This window comes from Gopherus evgoodei, chromosome 2 (genome assembly GCF_007399415.2).
Source record: "Gopherus evgoodei ecotype Sinaloan lineage chromosome 2, rGopEvg1_v1.p, whole genome shotgun sequence".
Classification (NCBI taxonomy): Eukaryota; Metazoa; Chordata; order Testudines; family Testudinidae; genus Gopherus; species Gopherus evgoodei.
In genome coordinates, this window is record NC_044323.1 from 247,153,172 (window position 1) to 247,177,654 (window position 24,483).

Below are 24,483 nucleotides of genomic sequence, written 5' to 3' on the forward strand. Positions count from 1 at the left end.
ATGGAGTTTTGTGTGAACAAAGCAGATCCCAGAAGAGGTGACATCCGTTGGGCTTAGTGTCTGGAGTCTCGTTTAGAGTGGGTTGGGTGAAAATGGGCCTGGTTACACAAGCCCATTGATCATCATCACAGTTAGCCTCTCTTGCAGTGGCTGAAACAGGGAAGTATGGAAGGAAAGAATTAAAAAAGGGAAAGCCTATTCTTGCCAGTGCTATATTGTATTAGACTATTCACAGAAAGTGCTAAATGCACTGATGAATTTCTTTGTCCCTTGGCCTTCAGTTATCTCTAGGAGACCTTTTCTAAAGAAGGAAAGGAACAAAGTAATAGCTCCTTAAAGATTAACACTGTGATTTTAATCCATAGTTTTTTTAAAATGGCACAGCCTGAGATGGATTGTAGTGTGTTCTTAATCCCCCACCCCAAATACAAAGCAGGCAGAGATTTCAATTCACCCTTTGACAACAAGAGAGGGAAAACTAATAATCCCCTGAACACAGCCAGTGACATTTTCCCTAATAACTATTTACAGAATTAAAAAGAAAAGAAATCACTCAGTCTTACTACAAATGTTGATTTTTGTAAGTTTCAAAAGGTCAGGTATGTCCTTATCAAGTTGCGGTGATGTGCAGTCCCTCAAATGCAGGTACAGATCCAGTAACTGCAAGGAATTCTCTTAAATGCATGTCATAGAATCATAGAAGATTAGGGTTGGAAGAGACCTCAAGAGGTCATCTAGTTCAACCCCCTGCTCAAAGCAGGACCAACACCAACTAAATCATCCCAGCCAGGGCTTTATCAAGCTAGACCTTAAAATCTCTAAGGATGGAGATTCCATCACCTCCCTAAGGCCTTGGCTACACTCACACTTTACAGCGCTGCAACTGGGGTGTGAAAAAACACCCTCCTGAGCACTGCAAGATACAGCGCTGTAAAGCGTCAGTGTAATCAGGGCAGCAGCGCTGGGAGCGCGGCTCCCAGCGCTGCACGCTACACCCGTAAGGGGTGTGGTTTACATGCAGCGCTGGGAGAGCTCTCTCCCAGCGCTGCCGCTCTGACTACACTCACACTTCAAAGCGCTGCCGCGGCAGCGCTCCGGCAGCGCTGCCGGGGCAGCGCTTTGAAATTCCAAATGTAGCCATACCCTAAGTAACCCATTCCAGTGCTTCACCACCCTCTTAGTGAAATAGTTTTTCCTAATATCCAACCTAGACCTCCCCCACTGCAACTTGAGACCATTGCTTCTTGTTCTGTCATCTACCACCTGCTAGAGCACCCTAGCTCCATCCTCTTGGAAACTCCTTTTCAGGTAGTTGAAAGCTGCTACCAAATCCCCCCTCACTCTTCTCTTCTGCAGACTAAATAAGCCCAGTTCCCTCAGCCTCTCTTCATAAATTATGGGCCCCAGCTCCCTAATAATTTTTGTTGCCCTCTGCTGGACTTTCTCCAATTTGTCCACATCCCTTCTGTAGTGGACACAATACTCCAGATGTGGCCTCACCAGTGCCAAATAGAGGGGACGGCAGGGAGGGATGGGCAGCCCCTTTAGTGCAGGTGGACCTTGGATACAGTTTTGAAGGAAAGACTGAATTCAGTGACTAGCGTATAGCTCACAATCCTGTTGGAGATAATTTCTGTAAACACAAATCACTTTTTCATGTATCTTCACTGTAGTTAAATTAGTACACATGGATTTCCCCAGTTCATAACTGTATGTTTAAGCACTTGTTTTTGTAAAATATTTTTTTTATTCTCTAGGGTGTTTTTAATGAGTTTTAAATTAAAAGGAAAAAAACATTTGCTGTGGGGCCCATTTATAGGTATGTGAGTGATGTGCTGCCTAAACATTGTTAATATTATATATGTACTCGATTTACAAATATCTGCCAGTTATTTATCTCTCTGTTCTTCTTTGACATCCATTGATCTTAACTTTTCTTGACATACTGGATATGGAAGAGGAAGGTGGAAGAAATCTCAACTATGGAAAAGGTTTTTTTTTCTTCCTCTCAAGCAATAAAAGCATATTCTTCTTGGGAGAGAAAAGACTAGCTTAGCACATTTTCCGGTAAGGGGGCAAATTTAAATTTCATTGGATTCAAAAAGGAAAAAAAAACACCTTAGTCAGTATTTTTCTGTTTCTTACAAATAGTCTCCAATGATAGTTATTGTAAAATCCAAAGCATACAGTAGCTATAGGAATTCCCACTCAGATATATGTGCATGAGTGATGAAGTAGACAGAACCACTTCCTCTTATAAAGGAACTGTACCCTATTAAAAACAGTCACGAATATAAAAAGTGTCTACAGTAGTAATGGCTGAACAAATTTTTTTGACTGTTCTAACTAGTAAGTAGAAGCCAAAATCACCACAAGAAGCTCTTTGTTTAAAGTGCCTGATACAATGCCCAACTGAAATCAATGAAAGTCTTTAAATTAATTTACATAATCAGTGGATCAGGCTGAAAAGCATAAGTGTACTAGGTATCTATAGAGTAGTCATCATTCCTTAGCTTTTTATCAGAAAATATATTGTATACATGTATATTTGCTGAATCTACTTTTAGACACACATTAGTGTTGACAGACCCAAACATTTACCTAAATGATTGATTAATTGAAACAATTAAAAAATCACAAGTGAACCAAAATACTAAAGACTGATAGGCTCATGCAAGCATAAAATGTCTATATATTCAGAGTATTATACATGATACAGAGTGGGGATGGAAATCCATACTGCCTGAAGGGAGGAACAGGCTAGGCAACTGTTCCAAAGATCTCCTAGCCAGTGGAAGATGAAATCTGAGGGAGGATGCAAAAGTGGAGAAAAATGTGATATGGGCATAGAACTCAGCTTTAAGTTTCAAAGGCATTGTTAGCAGCCAGGCTAAAGGGATAAATAGCAACTCTTATTATTTAAATGAAAGCCATCTTCATCATTCCCGACTGCTGTTGCTAAAGGCTCCGTGGTAGCCAGCCCTAAAATATACAGGATAATGTTTTGGGGTATTGACTGCGGGCTGGTTTTTAGTTCATAGGGTGGTTTTTCGCTCTGGAACAGCCTCCAGTTCAGTGATACTCAGACTGAGGCTTGCAAGCTGCAAGTGGATCTTTAATGTGTCTTCTGCAACTCTTTGGAGCGCATGATAATAAAACACTGTGTGGTTTAATTATTAACCAGTCAGGAAGCTTTTACTATGTTGTTAACAAATTATAGTTGATAAAATAATAATACTTGGTCAGTCATTTTGCTGTGAGAAAACATATTGATATAGATAGATATTTCCCTTGTCATGCTGATTAAATATGAATATATAGTACTATAGTAAATGAAACAATGAATTCACACTACTGTGGCTCTTTTGGGTAATGTTGATTAATAATTTGGTTCCTGAACCCCTGAGGGCTGAGTATCACTGTTCCAATTGATCTGTGTCTGTGAGATATAGCAATTTTTCATAAAACTCAGTTTGAGCCTTCTGAATTCCACCTTACTGATGGCATTCTCTCAAGTATAAGTCCCGGACTCTGGTGCAGATCCTCAGTTGGTGTAATCAAGGTGCCATTGACCGTAATAGAGTTATGAACTTACAAAAGCTGAGGATCTGGCCCCCGATGTTGTTGCTCTGAAGGACTTTAACATTACAACTTCTTCTGAGTTGCTCTGTATTCTGTTGCTCTGACAGTTCTTTTCCTTGTGGTTTTTGTTTTTGTTTTGTTAATGACTTTGTTCTCCAGACTCTTCTGGATCTGCTTTTGTCAGAATATAGAGCAATATATTTTGGCTTTGGCTTATTTGTTAGAACAGTCAAAACTTTGTGTTGAGCTATTACTATAGTAGATGCTTTTTTTGTGTGATTGATTTTAATAGGTGCTTCCTTCAGATACCCAGCCTCACATGAGTAGTTTCATTGCAATCAATATTGTTTTTCTATATAATTGGAATGTCTGTTTAAGGATACATTCAACTGAGTATAAGAAGCTCAGTGATTTTTGTGGGGGTAGGCTTCACTGATATGCTATACAGTATAACTGAGAATGCGTACTGACTTTAGATACCACAGGGAATTCTCCTGATACACTGATTTTTATTTTATTTTATTTTATTTTGAGTTCTGAGTGAATTGGGCTTAATCCTATAGTTTGCACCAGGCAGGTAAATTGTTTCATTTATTGCTCTGTAACATGTATATGTTATGTCTATGTGCATATGTTACATTATTTATTTATTTTATTTGTATTACCATAATCCCTCGAAGTCTTAGTCATGAACTGGAACCCTTTAAACGTGTCTGTATATAAAATTCATATGCAACGTTTATGGTCCCGAAAAATGAAAAGGATAGAGGCATTTCTAAAGAATGGCTTGAACAGGAATTTATTTTATTTATCAGGGAGCGAAGAAGCTGTAGTGATCATGGAAACAAGGGGGACTTAAGAAAGGATTGCAGATGTTTGCATCACAAACATTAGTCCAGTAGGAGGAGCTTCTGATACTTGAGATACCATTTTGAACAGAAATTTAATCAAGATTTGACAACATACTTTGCTTCAAGCTATTAAAGATTCAGAAGTTACACTTGATTCTGCAGTAGATTCTCTTGAACATAGATTACATCAAAGGTAGGGGAGATTTGATGCACTTGAAGGGAAATGAAAAATGTATCAGATGGATCTAATGCTTGTCAATCAGAGATTGCTATTGCAAAGGTTTTGCCAGTGATTGTGATTAGAGATCATGAGCAGCTACATAGATTCAGGGTTAGATAGTGGCAGGTCTTAGTGTGGGTGTGCAAGCAAAGGAGGGAATAAGGAGTTGTACCACTCACTGTGCAAGTCCAGACAAATTAGTAGTTTCGGCACTGGAGAGAGAGTGTATCGACTGCTCTGTCCTAAAGCCCTGTCAGCTCAAATTATCACAAAGGGAACAGGGTGGAGTCAGGGCTTTGCCTGTTCCCAAACCTCTACTAGCCCATGTGCTGGCCAGACCTGCAGCAGGGTGCATGCTTCCTATGAAAAAGGATGATGTAGCATGCACACCCATATTGCACAGTCGGAACCTGGAGTGGTGCCTCAAGTAGGCCAAGTCCTTCCTAGAGCACCTCTCCACACTAACCCATTCATAGGTAAGTGCATAATGCATTTACTATCTCGCCCTTAAAACTTGGTAAATTCTTTACAAAAATAGTAGCTCCTGTAACTTTTTTTTTTCAGAGGGAGCCCCATAAGAATAATCAGTCCTTGACACTGAATATGAGACACTCATAATAACGGATGGGGCATCTCCAATACGGTTGGAATTCCTAACAAGTTTTAAAACCTAACCTGGAAGAAAGGATTATGTCCCATTCCTGCGAATACTTAAGCATCTGCATAAATTAGCTCATCTGAGTATTTTGGCTGAATTATAGCATGACTTTCATGAGTAAAATTAAACACACATGGGACCTAAAATATTGATTGTATATATTTACTATCCCCACACAAAAAGAGAGTATAAAAGTTCTGTTTTCCCAACAAGAAAGGACCATTTATATTTTCCCTGAGTTAGCCCGGGTGATCCAAGCAGATAGGAACAAATTTATTGCCCTGAAAAACTGACTTTCTTGGTGTAGGCATTGCCACACTCTTCCCCTGTAGAGATGAGACTGTTTTGATGGTCAAAAATATATTTGTGGTCAAAAAAAAATAACTTTGATTATAATAAGACTAAATCTTCTTTTTTTAATCAAAACAGGTTAAATATATGGGTTAAGTGCTAACAATGCAAGAGACAAAGATGATGATGATCTCTTTATGAAATTTGATTACTCTTGAGTCTTGGAAAAGATCAATTGATTAATTTTGTCTCCTCTAGGTTTTTTTTGGGGTGGGCGTGAGTATTATGACTGTCTTGAACAATTACAAATGCAATTCTTCAACCATTGCTCATGTGAGATTTTTTTTCTTTTACCAGAGAGTAACTCTGGTGATACTGCTAATATGAGAAACGATCTCTCCCATGACTGAGAACCTGATAGCAACCTGACATAGGCCCTGACCCTTTGAGGATATGTAAAATCTTGAAGAAGGAACCATTGTTTATTCTGTGGGGGATGAAATCTTACCTTTGTTTCTGTGGCATAGCCTCCCCAGATAGAGCATAATTATAGAGTTGAAGTCTAGAAGGGACCACTAGCTCATCTAACAAAATGGAAGAAATCCCCAGCGTCCCCTCAAAGTGATTTCCACAAGTCCCCTCCCAGAGGCTGTCCTATGGAAGAGGACAATCAGGCTCTATATTATGTCAGTGATAAGCACAAAATAATAATCTGCTTTAAGTACATATAGATAAGTACTCTCACATTAGTGTCTTTACCCAAAACAATTCATGAAAAATAAATTCCTGTGGATCCTTCCCCTCCTCAAGAAAACAATCTCAGCATTCAATAAATTAAAATAATGGATAGAAAATGGAACATTATTCTTATGGCACAAGTTCAAACAGAAGGATTACAAAGGCACATTTCTATCCTGAGCATTCATCACAGCCTGGAATTTCAGCAGGGGTTCATGTTTAACCTCTCCTCATTCTAACTCTAGCATACGGACACATGAAATCCAACAGTGATACACTAAACTGAAACTTTAAAAAAAAAACCAAGAACATAAAAACAGAAGCATGGAGATTTTAGTGTCCTGTGCTACTTTGCCAGGTTAAGAGACTTTTGTTTGTCTCTCTCTCAAAAAAAAATTGAGGTTTCTCAGGTTTCACTGAATATTGCTTGTATAAACTTGAAATGAATAAGCAACAGTGCTTCAGATTTTGTTTTTTTTCTATTTAGAATCTGAAAGATTTGGAGACTAAGCACCATGGACGTTATCAGGACAATGAGGAAACAACATGGTCTCTCCCCCCCACCCCCAGTTATTAAGATCACAAAATAGGACTTTGACATTCTGTTCCTGTTTGTCTGCTGAACTAGTGGGTGGTTCCTTCTGCTGCTGCTTCTGTGTCTGGAGCGGGTGAAAAAGTGCAGAGCCAAGCCTTCACTGTTCTTAAACCTCTGCTGAGGCTATGAGTCTGAGATATGACTATTTGTTTTTGCCATATACATTGACCACTCTCTCCTAAGCCACTCATGCAAAGTGGATAGATTTAAATCACCATATTAATCATAACTGAAATTGGCAAGCAGGAAAGCTTGCTTTAAATAGCTGGTTTTAAGCTTGTTTTGCATTTATACTTTTTAATAACCTTCCTTAAAGACACATTCATTGTTGCCAGCTAGTAACGATTAGAACATATCTATTTACAATGAAAAAATACTCTTTTCACAAAACTATCCATGTGTTTCACAACTACTTTTGAGTCATAATGAATCATTCCTATAACAAACTGTACCTTTCTGTCCCCCTGTATATACAAAAGTCTCTTTAACTGAATTCTATCATTAAACATCTCCTCTCCAAAAATAAAATAAAACCTGCTTACTGAAATGTGATAGTCCTTACTAAGGCCCACTTGTAATTTTGGAGTTTCTCATTCAGGAAATTCTTGCATTTTGGCAGACCATAAAATCTTTGAGATGAGGCTACCTAATTTCTTAAGCCTCCTCCCCAATACTTGCCTGACTTGACAAAACTTAGCAGAAAAAGGCTTTATTTAAGACTTTACATGGGCAATTTCAGGTTTATTGGTTTAGTATAAACAAAGTTAGGCTTATGAGGCTGGTGGTCAAAATCAGGTTTATCATGAAAACCTACCATTAAGCTTTAACTATGGAGAGCCAAATATTGTATTGCATGTCAAAATCACTTTTAATTTAATAATCTTCCCATGACAACAAAAATGTGAAAACAATTCAGTTGATAATCATTAAAATCTGTTCAGGTTTCATCTACATGTTGTAAATTGATCCCAGTAACATGTTTAAATGGGGCTAGTCAGTTACCACATGTTATAGTATTCTAACCTTTTAACTCTCTTACAGAACAGTTGATAAAAAGTAACAAAGTTTTGACTGAAGGAGAATGTGTATTAAGAGAAAAATATTTTTTCTCATAAGTCAAAAACATATCTGAATGATTTCTCCCTTCTTTACAAATTTTATCTACAGCATTGTCTCTACTATGATACAAGAAGGAAGGATTTATCTTTTGTCATGTTTCCTTTGACACTGTGTTTCATCTGTTATAGTGATTCTATCTGATGGCAAAAAAAATAAAATGAAAGGAATTCACAGAAGTATATAATGATGATGTGGCTGTATTTTTTTTCTCCAATTAAAAGAAACTGCAGCTTTTCAAAAGAAAAAAAAAAGAGATTCCACAATAAAGTTAGCCTGTTAAAATAATTCATGCTGAGTGCGTAGAATATGCCAACCAAATCTGAAGCATTCATGCCAGCGATATAGCCTTTTAGAGTTCTCACAAAGATGGCTTACAAAAAAGACTAATGTAATTCCATTGGTCTTTCCACTTTGAGACAGAATGCTTGATGAGTGTCTGAGGAACATATAACTAACAGAGAACGAAGTCAGAATCCTTATAAAACTAATTGTATGGTTTTGTCCAACAAAAATACAAAGGGATGTGAACCTATGGTTCATTACATTTTAGCTAGACATCCAGAAATTGGGAAAAGTTTTATTCTAAACATTCAAGTATCAGAGGGGTAGCCGTGTTAGTCTGGATATGTAAAAGCAGCAAAGAGTCCTTTGGCACCTTATAGACTAAGACGTATTGGAGCATGAGCTTTCGTGGGTAAATACAAAGATGTGCTTATTCTAAACATTGAAACCTTATGAGGTTACTTGTCCCTCAGTACTTGAATAATGCGTTCTCCCTCACTCTGACAGAATCTTCTATCTGACAAGCTCCAGCTATTCCCTACTTTGTTCTGTCACTTCATTATCCAAATGTTCTGAGCCAGGGAGGAAATGGTATTCTCAAGACAACTTGCAACCTGAGGGAGAAAGGGGTGATTGTGCAGCTGGCGGGGTAGGAAGGGCTATGCCTCCCCTAACCCAGGCCCTCGCTCCATCCATACTCCACCCTCTCCCCCAAAGCCAGTGGGGGCTCAGCTTTGGCTGGAGACCAGCAGGTGGCTGGGGACAGCTGGTAGCCTAGCACTGAGGCCAGCAGGTGGCACAGTGGGTGGTCCTGGGTGGTTCAGCTGGGGCTCCTCTGGCTGTAGGGGAGGGGCAGGAAGGGAAGGGAAGGGGGGGCTTGGGGCTCTGACAGATGAGGGGGGTGGTTGGGGTGGGTACTCAAGTGTAGGGGGGGCACGTGGCTAGCCTCCCCATGTTGGCCAACTATTATGTTCGAAAATAATAAAATCAGAAATATTGAAACAGTTTATTTCCACATTTTCAGAATGAAACATTTCAATTTTTTTATTCACGAGGCAACTTAGGTGCCATTCACAAAATAGAGGAGGAGGTGATAGTCCACCCTATAGCCCAGTGATTAGGATGCTCACCTGGGATGTCAGAGACCCAGTTTCAAAGGAACACAAGACTAGGTGGCATAGATTAGTTTCATTCTCTCCTGTTAATGAAGTTCTACTTTGCATAAATAATTAGTCATTGGGTAGGGAACGGGACCAGGATATTCTCTCGTCATCCAGTGAGTGCCCTACCCACGGGACTATGAAGTCATTCTCACTCTCTGGCCTGGTCTACACTACGTGTTTAAACCGATTTTAGCAGCGTTAAACCAATTTAATGCTGCACCCATCCACACAACAGGGCCCTTTAAAGAGCTATAAAGGGCTCTTTAAACCAGTTTCTGTACTCCTCCCCAACGAGAGGAGTAGCGCTGAAATCAGTATTACCATATCGGATTAGGTTTAGTGTGGCCCCAAATTGACGGTATTGGCCTCCAGGCGGTATCCCACAGTGCACCATTGTGACCACTCTGGACAGCAATCTGAACTTGGATGCAGTGGCCAGGTAGACAGGAAAAGCCCCGCGAACTTTTGAATTTCATTTCCTGTTTGCCCAGCGTAGAGCTCTGATCAGTACGGGTGGCGATGCAGTCCCAAATCCAAAAAGAGCTCCAGTATGGACCGGGCGGGAGATACTGGATCTGATCGCTGTATGAGGAGACAAATCTGTTCTATCAGAGCTCCATTACAGAAGACAAAATGCCAAAGCATTTTAAAAAAATCTCCAGGCTATGATACAGAGTCCACAGCACAGTGCTGTGTGACAAGCGTAACGGAAAGCCAAAGAATCAAATGGATGCTCAGGGAGGGAGAGGGTACTGAGGACTCCAGCTATCCCACAGTCCCCAGCAGTCTCCGAAAAGTATTTGCATTCTTGGCTGAGCTCCCAAAGCCTGTAGGGTCAAACACATTGTCCGGGGTGGTTCAGGGTATAGCTCGTTAATTTACTCCCCTCCCCCCCCATGAAAGAAAAGGGGAAAAAATCGTTTCTTGACTTTTTTTCAATGTCACCGTATATCTACTGCAAGCTGCTGGTAGACACGGTGCAGTGGCAGTGAACAGCAGCCTCCTCTCCCTTCCCTTCCCCGGTGGCAGATGGTACCATACAAAAGGACTGATAGCCATCCTTGTCATCATCCCGTGTGTGCTCCTGGCTGGCCTCAGGTGAGGTTGGCCGGGGGCACCTGGGTAAAAATAGGAATGACTCCTGGTCATTCCCAGTAGATGGTACAGAATGGCTGGTAACCGTCTTCGTCATAGCAACTGGGGGCTGAGCTCCATCAGCCCCTTCCCTTTCATGTGTAAAGAAAAGATTCTGTACTGCCTGGACTATCATAGCAGCGGGATGCTGGGCTCCTCTCCCCCGCACCATTTAATGTCCTGCCTGGACTATCATAGCAGCTGGAGGCTTCCTTCCCCTCATTTTATCTCACGAACAAGTCAGTGTTTCTTATTCCTGCATTCTTTATTACTTCATCACACAAATGTGGGGAGACTGCAACAGTAGCCCAGGAGGGTTGGGGGAGCAGGGAAGCAACGGGTGGGGTTGTTGCAGGGGCACCCCCTATCATGGCATGTAGCTCATCATTTCTGCGGGATCTGACATGGAGCGGCTGTGCTCTCTGGTTCTCTGGTACACTGGTTCTGTAGTACACTTGCACCATATTCTATGCAGGACTGACTCTATTTTTAGATACCATTAAGGAGGGATTGACTCGGGGAGTCATTCCCATTTTCGTCTTTGCGCCCCTGGCCGACCTCAGCCAGGGGCACCCATGACAGCAGCAGATGGTACAGAATGACTGATAACCGTCATCTCATTGTCAATTTACAATGGCATGGCAGACGGTACAGAACAACTGATAACCGTCTCTCCTGTCTTGCAAAGGCAAATGAATGCTGCTGTGTAGCGCTGCAGTACTGCATCTGTAGCAAAATCCAGTAGACATATGGTGACAGTAAAAAAAAAAAAAAAAAAAAAAAAAAAAGCTGAACAGGCTCCATGGTTGCCGTGCTATGGCGTCTGCCAGGGCAATCCATGGAAAAAGGGCGTGAAATGATTGTCTGCCGTTGCTTTCACGGAAGAAGGAATGAGTGACCATATTTACCCAGAATCACCAGCGACACTGTTTTTGCACCCTCATGCATTGGGGTCTTAACCCAGAATTCCAATGGGCGGGGGAGACTGCGGGAACTACGGGATAGCTACCCACAGTGCAACGCTCCAGAAATAGACACTAGTCTCGGACCATGGACGCACACCACCGAATTAATGTGCTTAGTGTGGCTGCTTGCACTCGACTTTATACAATCTGTTTTACAAAACTGGTTTATGTAAAATCGGAATAATCCCGTAGTGTAGACATATTCCTTGAGCCAGAGGGTATCTGGAGCAGGGACTTAGTCATAGAGTTTAAGACTCCAAGGCTATGTCTACACTGTACTGTAGACACATTGGACTCAGTGTTTCCAAGGCTGTGCTTGAGCATGTGCACTCCATTGTGAACCTGGGCTTACGTTTGCTGGACCTGGGTCTGGCAGCCATGCTAACATGTTCATACTGCATTACACAGACTTTCTGACTTAGGTCTGCAGCTTAACTTGCATCCTCACTGCAAAATGACAGGCTTAAACCCAAGTCACAGTGGGACTTGGGCTCCGACCCATCCTCCTACTAACATCCTAGGACCTGGTCTCTGAGTGTTTGCTGACCTGAGTCAAACTGATTTGTGTGGATGGAAAGGGGGCTTGGACTCAGAACTGAGTCAGAGCCTGGCCTTAGTGTCTCTGCTCCAGACTTGTACCCAGATCTGTATCCCTGTGAGTGCCCTCACCACTAGACTATTAGGTGTGAGCGGGAGGTACTGGTGCCCCCCTCTTCTTCCTGCTCTTGTGACTCTAATCTAGACCATTCACTTCCAAATTTCTTTTGCTTTTTTAAAAAATACACCTAATATGTTTTCGGTCAGGTTGAACACGCCTTTTTGTTTGCCCTAAAATGAGATTTTTTGTTTGTTTTTTTGTAAACCAACATTTTGGGACTCCCAGTGAACTGAAAAAATCAGTTATTCACCTAGCTTGGAGGTGGACAAACTACGGCCCGCAGGTCGGATCTGGCCCCTCAGGGCTTTCGATCCAGCTCGAGGGACTGCCCCCAGTGGTGCCACAGGCCCCATGTCACTCTCCAGAAATGGCCGGCACCACCCCTTGTAGCTCCCATTGGCCAGGAAAAGGGAACCTGGAGGCACAGCAAGGGCAGCACACATGGAGCCCTCCACCCCCCTCCCTCAGGGGCCACAGCACTTCCTGGAGCGGTGCAGGGCCGGGGACAGGGCATGCAGGCAGGGAGCCTGCTCTGGCCTCAGTGCGCACCACTGCCACCCTGGAGCCCAAAGCCCTCCTAACCCCTTCCCCCCAACTCCCTGCCATAAGCCCCCTGCCTGCGCCTTGCACCCCTCCTGCACCCCAGCCCCTGCCCTGAGCCCCCTCATACACTCTGCACCCCTCCTGCACCCCAACCCCCTGCTCTGAGCCCCTCATACAGCCCACACCCCTCCTTGGCCCCAACCCATTACCCTGAACCCTTCCTCCACACCACACCCCCTTCCACACGCCACATTCCCTCCCACACCTCAATCCCCTACCCCAGCCCTGCATAGTTTCCCCACCCAGATGTGGCCTTTGGCCCAAAAAGTTTGTCCACCCCTGACCTAGCTACTATTTCACCCATTGGGTGCATATATGTGAAAAGTACATAGTAAACCAAACGTACAAAAATATTACGGCCTAAGTAGTACAGACTAATAGTGAAATAGACTACTTAAGTTTTCAGCTATGTTAGCTTTGTAGTTAACAATCTGATCCCCATATTGTATCTTGGGTTAGAAAAGAGACAAGTCATTGTTTGTTAGAGATATTCAAAGATTCTTTATTGAGGTCACCAGAGCGAGAGAGCCCCAGTAGTTCTCCCTGACTCTTGCAACCTCTGCTACTTAATGTTGCCACATATGGTTTACCTGTGTTATAGCATGGACTAAGTGGACATGGAATGGAGGACGCTAGCTACACTGCAATCCCCTGAATTGCACCTGACAAAGGTTGTGCCAATGGTTTTCAAGAAAATTATAGTATAGGGTTCTAACAAACTTTTCTCCCCCACTGCCTGCCTCTTTCTTTCCCCATAGGAAAAGTGAGGTGGTGAGAAAGGTGTGAGAGGATGGGTGGCAAAAATAAAATAAAATAAATAAAGTTTAAAAGTCCTCTTTAACCAAAACCAAAAAACCCACCCAGCTTTTTAACCAGCTTCATGAATGAAAAATGTCAGCTAACTCTGATTATAACACATACACACAAGGATGCAAAAATAAGCCTGGGGATTTCCTTACTGTTCAGTTCTTAACTATTCAATCATAATTGTTTTTTTCCCCCTTTAATTACAGAATGTACACATATAGCTAAGATTTTCAAAAGTGATTAATTGTAAAGTTTTGGATGCCTTAGTGAAGACTACTGATTTTCAGAGGGTTGGCGATCTGCACTTTTTTGAACACTCATTGTTCTCAGCAAGCTGCTGGGTGCTGAGTACTTTTGAAAATCTGGCCTTATAGTCCTGATTCAAAGTTCCTTGAAGTCAAAGGAAAAACTCCCATTGACTTCAATGGGCTTTGGATCAAATCTTAAGAGAATTTAGGAGATATGTCCTACTACAACTGTTGGTCTGTGGCATACATTAACCATCAAAGTCAGCAATAGAATCTTCCATCATGAACATACTTTAAGGAGTTAAAACAGCATTTAGAAGGAGGAAGAATCATCTCAAAGTATTATCACTAGACATAGACCCAGATGGACCATATGCTCTCTTTCTGGTCTAAAATATAACCAAATAATATGACTGGTGAAATCAAAGACTTTATTACAAATAATTGGGCTCCTACATTCTTTTTATTCTCCTTGGGAGAGTAGATTCTCATTTGTAATAATGTCATGCAGTGCACAAAATAACAGCTTAATTATCTAATTTTTTTCCTGCTTAAATTAGCCATAAATTGTTATCAGTAGCAAATGAGTATTAAGGAAAAATGAGATGGAGCTGAAGAGTTTCAGAGCCTGAAAATATCTTACAAAGCTCTGTTTGCAAGATTCAAAGGATTCTCTGCTATTTCACAATTTAGCACTTCAAAAGAAGTTTTCAATTTGCAAAACTCTACATGTAATATATACTGATGTACAATGAAAATGCATTAATTAGACAGATCACTCTGAGATGGATTGAATTATCAACATTTGCAAGTTAAATTCAATATCTCTGTGAACAAATTTGAAGAATGAGTCAGAATTTGCATAGTTTTTGTGCCCACAGTGAATAACTCAAAGCTGGGGTAAAGTTAACCTAAATAAGATTGTATGTACTGTATTTATCAGGTGAATTGTCATTTCATTTTTACTTATGGGTGTTTACTGGATTCTAGGCTCAAATAGCCAATAAAATATGAACAGATTAAAGTTGTCGTTAATGAGTCAAAACCAGGACTACTAACTATACAATGTTTACTTCATACATACATCTCTACTTCAAATGATGCTGAACCATCAAACATATAGGGAATTTAATATTAAAAACAATAACCACATATTTGCAATGTTTCCTAGGTAAGAGATGAACACAGGACAAAACAAGGGGAACATTGTCTGCATTTACCATCCCCTGTTGTGACAGCCTAGTATTTTGTTTATATTTGCAATATGTTTTATTTCAAGGCATTTTTCTTTTCCCTTTGAATAAAGTGTTAGTAATGCCTTATTTATTTGGCATGTTTCCTGGTATTTAAGAGATTGGTTGAGTTATAATTTTCTTTAACATTTGTCATGTTCTCTGTAGGCTGCTGGACTTGGATGCAGTGTAGATTATACTGGTGATCTATTTTATTTATTTATTTATTTTATGTTATAATTGCTGTTTGTGTGGCATGGAATTTAGGACTCAGGATTATAATCCCCAATCTGCCATATTACCACAGAGGAAATGACTTAAATGTCAGAGGCTCAGTTTATCCATCTGTAAAATGGGTGTGATAATGAGACTTTATTCAGTGATTGTAAAGTCCTTTGGAGGCCTTTATTGGAAATAAGCACTGTATATAAATCAGTACCAAGAGGAATCCCTGATAAGTGCATTTTTTATAAATAGATGATGCAGTATTATTATAAAACATTTTATTTCAAATGGTATAATTTTTATCTGGTACCTTGTCTTGTCTTTCCAGGTATTGATATTTACCTTCCATAGAGTAACCTCACATAACTTTTATCAGAATTGAGGTAGGATTTCTGTATTTTTTACTTCTTTTGCTATTTTGTTGGCTTTTAACATTTTAAGTCTCTGCTTAGGCCCTGGGGTCTAGTTTCTGTGCTGCTGTTAAACGGATGTTCAACTGCAGCCAGGAGCTCCAGAGGTAGACTAGGTTATGCAGCCAAGGGCAGGGGCTAATGGGTTACCAGTGGTGGGCTGGAGAGTGAACCCACTCTGCACTCATCTGGCAGTGGCAACTCCTGTCAGTGGGGCTGGACCTGGCTTCCACCCCAGACATTGCAATTTGGGGCATGGGTTGCAGCGCCACTCAGGTTTGGCCCATCCTTTGGCCAGGCCAAATTTGAGCGGGTGGCAATGCAACATGGGGCTCAGGGATACAGCAGCATGTGAACCCGTGCACCATGTTGAATGCATGGAACAAGAAGTTGGTCCCAGCCCTGCGGAATAGGAACCACTGCTGCTGGGCAAGTGTAAGGCAGGCTTATTCTTCAGCCCCATATGAAAGTTCTTGTTGTACATCTCCTTTTGTCAATTGCATAATATACTTGAAAAGGTGCCATATGTACATGTAGGGGCTGCAGCAGGGGTAGTTGCCCCCCTGCTATACTATTAGCTCTGCGACTAAGTAGTTGGTACTAAGTATGTCTTAAAGCATGTAAGCACTTGTGTATCAAATTTTGCTCCTTGAAGCTTCTCAAAGGTTTGGGAGTCAGTCACATGGATTAGGAAGGATTATTTGATGTAGGATTGTAAGACTAGACCCTTGGTATTCTTGTAGTAGTTCTTCGGAAGACAGATTAGTGGTCACAGTGCAGGTGAAGTGGTCCTGAATATTAATACCTGTGTGGGATATGTATGTTAATATGGTTTTATTTTTGCTTTAATTATCTAAGATATTAGAGGAACGTATCTTCCTACATAGGTCACTTGATGAAAAGGCTACAAAGTTCTGTTTAAAATACCATTTTCTTCAGGTTTCCTTCATTATTAGTGCCAACTTAGGAAGGCAGTTTACTAAGCTCTAAGTTAGCCAATGTCACTGTCATAAACAGATAAGTAAGAGTTAATAGAACAGAAGTACTTCATCACTCTTTTGCCTGTAAACGGTTAACAAGCTGAGTGAGCCTGGCTGTCACCTGGCCAGAGGACCAATCAGGGGACAGGATGCTTTCATCTTGAGGGAGGGAAGTTTGTGTGTGTGCTGTTAGTTTTTGGTTGTTGTTCACTCTGGGGGCTCAGAGGGACCAGATATGCAACCAGGTTTCTCTCCAATCTCTCCGATACAGGCTCTTATACATTCAAAATAGTGAGTACTAGGTAGATAAAGCGAGTTAGGCTTATGGTTGTTTTCTTTATTTGCAAATATGTATTTGAATGGGAGGAGTCCAAATGTGTATTTGGCTGAAAGGATTTCAAATTGGTATTTGCTGAAAAGATTTTAATTTGTACTTGTATACTTAGGCTGGAAGGGTATTCCCAGTGTCTATAGCTGAAAGACCCTGTACCTATTCCATCTTAAATTTACATAGATAATTTTTACTGTTTTTCCTTCTTTAATTAAAAGCTTTTCTTGTTTAAGAACCTGATTGTTTTTTTTATTCTGGTGTGAGACCCCAGGGGACGGGGTCTGGATTCACCAGGGAATTGGTGGGGAGAAAGGAGGGAAGGGGGAGAGAGAGGTTAATTTCTCTCTGTGTTAGAATTACTGTCTCTCTCAGGGAAAATCTGGGAGGGGAAGAGAGAAGGAGGGGGAAGGTGCATTTTCCTCTCTGTTTTAAGATTCAAGGATTTGAATCACAGTGATCTTCCAGGGTAACCCAGGGAGGGGAAGTCTGGGAGAGACAACGGTGAGGGAAAGGGTTTACTTTCCTTGTGTTAAGATCCAGAGGGTCTGGGTCTTGGGGGTCCCCGGGCAAGGTTTTGGGGGGACCAGAGTGTACCAGGCACTGGAATTCCTGGTTGGTGGCAGCGCTACAAGTACTAATCTGGTAATTGAGCTTAGAGGAATTCATGCTGGTACCCCATCTTTTGGACGCTAAGGTTCAGAGGGGGGAATTATACCATGACAGTCACAAAAATACATTTCAATAGTTTTTTTCTACACCTTTACTAAGGAGTGGCCGTTTGACTACCATGCAGCCTTTAACTTTGCATGTACAATAAAAGCAATGCTACTAAGGAGTGGAAAATGGTAAGTACTAACAGTCAACAAAATTATTTCAGCAGGGTTTATAGACAATTGTACTTAGTTACTCAGTGAAAGAAGAGACTCCTGCTTTGCAAATAGGTTGTTAGTGAAAGAGTTGAAAATTTCATCAGCATGCAACCACTTACAAAGAGACAAAGTAGAGCATAATCAAGAAAGTGCTGGCATTAGCAATTCTCATCCCCTCACAACTTGATTTTTTCCTCTAGTTTCCCAGTAGGAAAGTAGGAAGAGACATAAATGGTGCTGTGCGATTAGTCCATATTTATTCACTTCACTCTAGCCTTTTGTCCATGTATTTTAATCTTAACTATCATAAAATGCATTTTAGTAAATTCATGCAATGAATCCTTGCAGGGAATTTTGCAGTCCATGACCTTTAGTACTGGGCTAGTCAGGGACTTGGCTATGCTTAGTCCTTGATGTCTATTGGGGAGTGAGACTGCAAGGAGCCTCTTTCTGTCCACTGTGGAAATGTGTGGTTCCTGTGCTCAGGGAAGCACAGGGGCTCCTCCCACTTTACTTTCTCAGAGATGCTGGCATCACAAAGAGAGCAAGAAAGGAGTAAGAGGAGTTAAGGTCATATCCCTACTGCCTTGTTCTCAACTGACCTTCAGAGCACCCCAACATGCAGGGAGGAGTGTGTGCACCCCTTAAAAGGGTGTATCAGTGAATGTGCTTCACCTGAGTGGGTCAGGTAGATCCAAGAGGCAGAATATCTACTTGTGTTTTCTTAAGCAGTGCAGCTTGGCACTATGTATAGCATAAGGTTGTGCGGTTATTTCCCTCTCCCCCCCCACACACTTTTTTTTTTTGAGGCTGAGGGACATGTTGAAACTCATCAGCTATTAGCTAAAAGCTGATATGAAAGCCTGAACCTCCAAGAAAGGTCCAGCGATATCACCCTGGTAGAGACCGGAGCACCTTCCCTTTCCCTACATTTGGGAAATGATAGCTCTTCATCTGGGAATCTACTCATTGGGGGCCACCCATCTTCCTCATTGGACTTTGGTGGCTGGTAGGTTTAGTCCTTTGGCTATTAGGTGTCTGGTATAGCTCTTTGTCAGATGGGGGTGGGAGAGACTCGTGGGATTATTGTCTCACTACAGTGAAATGTGCAAAACTTTGGCAGGCTCATCAAATATTGGACAAGTGACAATAAATTAGAGTTAGAAACTTGTGGCTACAAAATAGTCCAACCCCTGAGAAGATATTGTCTAAATCTCTCCTTTGTATAACCAATGTAACAAACACTTTCTACTCCAACATCTGAAAGGGAATGTGAGAAAGCTATATCTTCAAATCACCAATCCTTACAATGCAGGGGCCTGCCAGACCTATGAATTCCTCTGAACTTTTAAATAAGATGAGACTATCTCCCCAGAGCTGAGCATCTCCATATTAAAAACAAATAAAAAATTATCCTTTGAGTTACAACCCCAGTATGCTATTCCACTGAGATTACCTCACAGTTTAAAACTAACGTTGAATGCAGTGTTTTCACTGTTCAGACTTGATACACTAGTTCATCAATGATTCTACTTGGGATCACTTTAAAATTGTTCTGCTCCAAAACCCCTGTAACAAGTAAGATGCAAAAGGAATACAATCTCCTTTTGCAAACTGGTGAGCGTTCCTATATTCAGAGAGCTCCTATTTTATTGTTTCCTCTCTGTGTGTAATGTGCTGCAGGAACTAAAGTAGGCAGAAAGAAAAGCTTTAGGAGAAGTCCATTTCTGTTTCTTTATTTCTCTTTGAAACTACAAACAAATTTGGTGCTTATGAATCTGAGTCTTATATCTCAGTAGCAATTATTGCCATGAAAGACATTTCCTAGGTGTGTTCTGCTAGTTACAAGTATTCTTGACCAACAGCAGTGGCACCTTTGTTATTTTATTCCTGATTATTCCCTGGGTACAAATTTACAGATATTTACAGTAGTTCTGTGATCTACCTTTCCCTGAAGAGAGAAACAAAATAAGACCAAATCTCTGCACTTTAGGATTAGTTCACTTGAGAAAATATTTAAGCTTTTTTAAAAAGGGTTAGTAATATTAGGACAACTCTCTCCCTATTTGCAATTTCCTTCCTTATCCTAATTTCTCTACTCCTGCACTGTGTGGTTAATTTAGTCAGGATCTCTGTACAATACATTATATTTTCTGATGTTCATGTTGTAAGATGTGAAGCCATGAGCAGCTCTGGCAGCCTGCCTCAGGATTCATATTGGAAAACTGTGCACTCCGGGACTTCTGTCATTCAGAACCCCTTGCACACTTCTCCATGGAAATTTCCAGTGTGCGTCTGTCTGGTTATCAAAGATACACCTTTCTCTCCCCACCCCCACTGCTTTAGTATGACAGTCTCACAGTTTTGAATGTATTTATCCCTACAACACTCCTATGAGGTAAGGCAGTACAAATCTTCCCAATCTTAGAGATGGGGATGAAAATAAGGCACAGAGAGAATAAGTTAACTTGCCTGAGGTGACTCAGGAAGTCCTTGACAGAACAGGGAATTAATTCAGATCTCCTAAACCCTAGGCAAGTGCTCTATCCACTGGAATATCCTTCCTCTCCAGTGTTTAAAGTGGAATGTGTCAGATTATCATACTACACTTAAAAGTTTAATAAACTTTAAAGAAGCTGTGACAGAAATCAGCACAAAGAGATGCTTCCAAAGTTAACTTTAACACTATAAAAGATTACAGAATTTTTTTCCTGTTAATTTATTTTGTATTGGACTCAGCAGCAGAGAGAAGTAGGCTAATACATGTTTTAGAATTTGAAAGAAATAATCTCCTCTCCCTCACCCATGAGCCTCTTTAATAGTACTATATTTCTGTGTTTCATTAACACTGTCTGGGAGAATCAGTGTTTGTAACGGTATCTTTCACCATCTGCAAAAGCAAGACCGATACTCTAATTATTAAACTAGAGGAACATTTTAACTCTACAGCCCAAAGTGTTTTATGAGTAGAAGTCAAGAAGGTCTTACTAGAGTACAAGTGAAGTAATTTTCCTTATGTACGTGGTCTTAAGTGATGTAAAAAAGTATTTTGGTGAAATGGCTTCTGTTGGCTTAGGGTAATCAGATCATCCATAGATTGGTTCTATATGGTGTATTAATAGTACCAATCTGAATACTTTAAGACAAAATTGAAAGGAGCATTTTTTTTATTTAAATTTCCAAAAGCTTGTACTTTTGTCTCCATTTCTAACTCTGCCCCCACTTTCACATTTCTGATATAAATACTTCAGAACTTTTTTCTTTCCATATTGAATTGTAGTTCAGCCGATGGCATGTTGTTTTCACCATGCAAAATCTATTACTCTTCTATTGTCATTGGCACAACAGCTAAGTAGAAATCCTAGAGAAATCAACCAAATAACTGTTGTGCAGAGATGATTTGTTTGAAACATCAAAGTAGAGACCCTGCCTACTCTCAGTGGAATGGCTAGCTATGATATACAATAGCTGATTGTGTCTAATATTCCACTCTAAGCCTCTGCAAGTTGTAGTAGCTTTGCCAGACAGGGGCTATAATGTTAGTCTTGAGCTTAGTGTGTTTACTTGACTTTCATGTTTTATTCTAATTGAATTGCAGCTTAGTATAGCAATTTTAAGGATCAATTCTTCTTCACAGAGCCAGGAAGAATAAAAATCAGTTTGAACACTTCAGATCCTTCATCAGGTATTACATCTTAAAGTAGAGCCCCTTTCTCTGCAGTAATCTGTGTGATTCTGTTAGCAGCATCAGTCACTGAGAAGAAGAAACTTGGATCTTTCATTGTTACAGAGACTGATATTCCTTTTCATAGGGTTAGAAAAGATCCAGAATAGCTTTTATACCACTATTTTTGAAACTCTGGACTTCATTAAAACCCTCTTCAGCTTTTTCTTTTCTAGCTTCCTTGCTGCTTATGAATTATTCAAGGCAGATTTCACTTGAGGTAAATAGTTTGATTTGAAGGTTTTTGTATCTGGATTTAGATGCAACAAGAAGTGTTAAATGCTCAGAATTTTAAGTGAATAGAATTGCAGAAGCCCAGCTATTAAGATGGAAGACATTTGCTATTAGTGCTCTGGGGCTGCCATTGAGATTTCAGCTCAGTGCTATTTGTCATTCTGAAGTAGGTAGGCATTATGATGCCTGGAGTATAAATCAGCCTTTACATGGTGTCGAGTCCCGAAGCACTTTGAACATTCTAATCCACTTCTGAATTAACAGAACACTTTTGGTTTTACAAGCTTTAAAGTTTCCTTTTCTATTTAACCCTGTTGTATAATTAATCATTATTATTTTTTGGATTTTTATGCACCTCGTCATCAAATAGAATTCTCAGTGTTTACTTCAAAGCTCTGGTGCCACTGACTGAGATACAAGCTTTAGTTTCTTTGCCACTGGAAATAGTTTCTGTACAAGTATTTCTTCTTTTTTTCTTAATTTTTCCTGTACTAAAAAAATTCAGTAAAATCCAGCCTTTTTCTGCCAACTTGGCCAGTTGGACAGGTATTATTTGAACAATCCATTTTTGTTCCTGTTTGATTGCCCAGTTTGGATTTTTTGTGTGTGTCTTTTCGTCATGGTAGTATCTACTAGTGTAACAGTGGAGCCTCCAGCCAGTTCCCACTCTGATTGCTTTTATGCTCCATGCTGTGAAGATTGTGAACTCTCTGTGTGTGCTCTCTTCTCCTCCTCCTATCTCCCTCCTCCCCCCATCCCCACGCACACAGCAACACACTCTCATTCTTTGTAGAGCAGAACTGCACTCTCCACTGCTGGGGAGCCACTTTGGTTGTGGAAGAGAAGCTGATTGTGCCCCCTTTTGCACTTATTTTACTGTGCTTTACTTTTTTTAGGGCCAGATGAGATCTTTAAGCTAATACATTGTCCGTCTGTATCACAGAAAGCATATAATTTCCCTAGTGATTTCTGCATGAAGCTGACTTTGTGTAAAAAGACATCCTATTTTGACGTTAAAACTTATCCTGACTTTAAATTTCCAATTGATGGAGAAGAGTGTCCTGTAACCCTCACTGATTAAACATTTATGTCACAAGTCAATTTTAAACTTTGCTAAGTTAAACTTCCAGCCACTGGATTGTATTGTGCCTTTGTCTGCTAGTTTAAAGAACCTTTGGATTGGATATCTCTTTCATCTTTAGATACTTTATGGACCTCTGAAACGTCTCTTCAGTTAAATAAAATGAATTATTTTAATCTGTCATTGTAAGACATGTTTCCCAGACCACAGATCATTCTTATCACTCTTCTTTGACCCCTGTCCAGTTTTTCAACATCCTTTTTAAAGTACAGAGACCTAAACCAGATACAGTATCACTGGAGGAATCTCACCAATGCTGCATACGAAAATAATATTGCCTGCTTACTGCTACTTGATATTATCATCTTTATACATCAAAGGATCATGTTAGCCCTTTATGCCACACCATCACACTGGGAGTTGGTGTTTCTCACGATATAGTCCCTCATCCTGTATGTCTGGCCTACATACTCTGTTCGTAGATATATAATCTTGAGTTTAACTGTTTGAAAACATGATTGTCTGCACCCAGTTTATTAAAAGATTCAGATTTCTTTGTATCAATGATCTGTCTTCATTTGTTGTTCACTATGCAATCAATCTTTATATTCTTTGCAAATATCAGTAACATTGTATTTTCCTCCAAATCCACTGATAAAAGTATTGAACAGCAGTGGGCCAAGTAGTAACCCCTGACTCACCTCATTAGAAACAGACCACTGGTGGATAATTTCCACTGACAATGGTTTTGGGATCTATTAGCCATCTTTGAGTCATTTAATAACTATATGCCAGATTAACTTTGTATAGTGCTTTCTTTTTTTAAATCAGAATGCCGAGTGAGACTAAGGAAATGTATGTTATGTCAATACAGTTACATTTGTCAACTAGACTCATAATCTCATCAAAGAATGATATGATGTTCATTTGACAACCTATTTTTTCATGAAACCATATTGAATGCTATTATTTGTATTTTCTGTTTTCCAAGATGTTATCAGATAGCTGTAGGAAGTAGAAGGAAGGAAGGGGAAGAAAGTTGTCGAGACTTAGGGATAGGAGGAGAAGAGGAGAAGCTGAAGGTTATAAAATCAGATGAGATGATGGAGGGGAACATTAGAGGGAGAAGAGGTCAAAGGATTAGGTCAAAGAAAAGAAGTGAGAAGTTTGAAGCAGTGTTGTACAGTTGTCTTTGGTACAATAAAACTGCAAAAAGACTGTCGTGGCGCTGCTAAAGTTAGGAAGACAGTATTTAAAGTGAGCTCACAGATATAGTTCACCAAATGTTACTCTATCAAGTTAAATGCACTGGAAAACAATTTTTGAGATGCATGGAAATGAATTTTCTAGTGAAGTACTGTGTTGATTGGGAGAGCAACATCTTTATTTCTTTAATCACTAATTTGAAATAAGCTCAGGTTAGTGGCGACCAAAAAGTGCTACCATTTGATGGTGTTCTCAGTTTAGTTCTTGGGGTATACCT

General features: G+C 40.4%; 1 protein-coding gene across 3 annotated transcripts in view; it reads left to right on the plus strand.

Moving 5' to 3' along the window:
- The window catches only part of RALYL (RALY RNA binding protein like), a 655,965-nt gene that overhangs the window by 181,255 nt on the left and 450,227 nt on the right, over positions 1-24,483 (plus strand). The window contains exon 1 of one of the 3 annotated variants that reach the window (XM_030553369.1): positions 15,734-15,754. The exons of the other annotated variants lie outside the window; for them this stretch is intronic. The gene's annotated coding sequence lies outside the window, so the exon portion shown is untranslated. Of the gene's footprint in view, positions 1-15,733; positions 15,755-24,483 lie in introns of those variants that run through there. 3 annotated transcript variants of the gene reach the window in all.